At 44.9% G+C, this 2,525-nt stretch overlaps 1 non-coding gene across 1 annotated transcript; it reads right to left on the reverse strand.

Moving 5' to 3' along the window:
- Positions 1-2,103: 2,103 nt before the first annotated feature.
- Positions 2,104-2,222, reverse strand: LOC131933046 (5S ribosomal RNA). The gene has a single exon (XR_009384820.1). It is a non-coding gene; the product is annotated as a 5S ribosomal RNA (ribosomal RNA).
- Positions 2,223-2,525: the final 303 nt, after the last annotated feature.

The raw sequence follows: 2,525 nt of genomic DNA on the forward strand, positions 1-2,525 counted from the left end.
AAACAGCTGGCCACCAAAGCCGCCAGAAAGTCAGCACCAGCCACCGGCGGTGTTAAGAAGCCCCATCGTTACAGGCCTGGAACCGTCGCCCTGAGAGAAATCCGTCGTTACCAGAAGAGCACTGAGCTGCTCATTCGCAAGCTGCCATTCCAGCGCCTGGTCAGAGAAATCGCCCAGGACTTCAAGACTGACCTTCGCTTCCAGAGCTCCGCTGTCATGGCCCTGCAGGAGGCTAGCGAGGCTTACCTCGTCGGTCTGTTTGAAGACACCAACCTGTGCGCCATCCACGCCAAGCGTGTCACCATCATGCCCAAGGACATCCAGCTAGCCAGACGTATCCGTGGTGAGCGTGCTTAAGAGGTTTCTTTTAAGCCCAAACCACCACCCCCTGTCCTCAACCAAGGTCCTTTTTAGGACCACCTGACAACGTTCAGATTAGCAGTGAAGGTCCCCCACCTCACGAGTTTCCACCCACCCACCCACTACACCCCCTGCCCATGTCTGCCACTCTACTACTACTACTACTACTACATCTATTAGTATTATTCTGGGGGATGCGGGAAATAGGTTCTATTCATTTATCTCTTTAATTCAACTCACACATCACATTGCTATTTGAATTCGTGTATGCATGCTGTTGATATTGTTTTATTTATCTCAAATGTGAAGAAAGGAGAGAATAAATTTTATATTTTTCTTTCACCCACCCACCACCCTATCCATTGCTTTTTAAAATATATATATAAAAAAAAAAAAAGAAAAACCCTTTAGGGTTAGAGCTAGATATCTAGATCTTAATCGGAGAGCAGAAATTATTCTTAACGACTACACGCCATAGATTATTTAATTATTAGAAGCCTAACTAACCTATTCGTTTCACGATGTAAACAAACCACTGCGAGTACGGAGCGGAGTACGAGAATATTATTTCGTTCGTACTCGACCAATCAGCGTTCGAGATTCTCTCGTACTCGCATAATGAGCTCGCTCGTACTCGCATAATTAGGTGTAGGGAAATATTTCAGTTTTATTCGCACAAAACGGTGAAAATAACGTCTAATATCATATTTTAACATGACAAACGTGGATCTTTTCTATGCCTACACGTGTGGGCAATGAAACTCTTTATTTTTTATCCAAGGGTCGCATAGCAGAATAGGTGAAAAAATGACTTTGAAAACGACACCGTTAGCCGACAAGCCAGCAACATTCCAGTCGACACGGCAAGCTGCTTTTTCATTGGCTGGCTCATTCGCCGACCGCTTTTGGTTGGGCGGTGTCCGCCATATTGAACGAACTCGAGCCCAGGACCGTATATAAGGAGCGAGTTTCTCTGCAGACGGCGTTTTTCGAACACTCCTTCATCAACAAAGAAGAAAAATTCAATATGTCTGGCCGAGGCAAAGGTGGTAAGGGACTCGGCAAAGGAGGCGCCAAGCGTCACAGGAAGGTGTTGCGTGATAACATCCAAGGTATCACCAAGCCAGCCATCCGTCGTCTTGCTCGCAGAGGTGGTGTCAAACGTATCTCTGGTCTGATCTACGAAGAAACCAGAGGTGTCCTCAAGGTGTTCCTTGAAAATGTCATCCGTGATGCCGTCACCTACACTGAGCACGCCAAGAGGAAGACCGTCACTGCTATGGATGTCGTCTATGCTCTGAAACGTCAAGGTCGCACCCTGTACGGCTTCGGCGGTTAAACTCAACCCAGGACCACCCATTTGTTCTACCCATCCGGCCCTTATTAGGGCCACCCATACGTTTCCGAATTAGCTCGAGTGGTTGTAACCCCTACACGAATGTTTTCCATACCTACCCCTTATTTAACTTACTGAGTTACTTCTAATTATTAGGTTGTAGCCTACTTAGTTTATTTATTTAATTTGGGCAGAGTGGTCATCTTTCCTTTGTTGGTTTTTAAGGGGTTTGTTTCCATGGGTGGGTAGGATCGAGGTAGCCTACCGTGAAGGCACAAAAGAAACAAACAAAAAATATTTCGATATTACAAAAGTGTTCACAGGTATGTGGTGAACTTAGGAAAGAGTGCAGGTGGTAAGAATAGGTGTCCAGTGGGGCAAAAAATAAAAGACAAAAGATGAAAAAAAGTCTACAACACGTGGTGTTCCCAAGCGGTCACCCATCTAAGTACTAACCACGCCCGACGTTGCTTGACTGCGGTGATCGGACGAGAACCGGTATTTTCAACGTGGTATGGCCGTAGACATCTGTGTGAGAAAATTGGGGCTTATAAATATACTCAAACGAAATCAGCAGTTATTCGTCCTTTTCTGGCTACAATAATGATTTCACTGCTTTCCTCATATTATTTCAATAATAAAAAACGCCCTAAATCTCCACAAAAGCGAAACATTGTTTTAATATCGAATACTATGTGCCTTTTTTTCCCTCTACAGCCATTGGTCGCTATTTTTAACCTGAGGCGGTAACCACCGGTAGACTTCCCTGAGCTACTAATTTTCGAGCATCGCGCGTTGTAAAATACAAAATAAATACATTTTCCCCATT

The sequence above is a fragment of the Physella acuta genome, unplaced genomic scaffold (assembly GCF_028476545.2).
Source record: "Physella acuta isolate Inbredline_101_S28 unplaced genomic scaffold, ASM2847654v3 ptg002351l, whole genome shotgun sequence".
Taxonomy (NCBI): Eukaryota; Metazoa; Mollusca; class Gastropoda; family Physidae; genus Physella; species Physella acuta.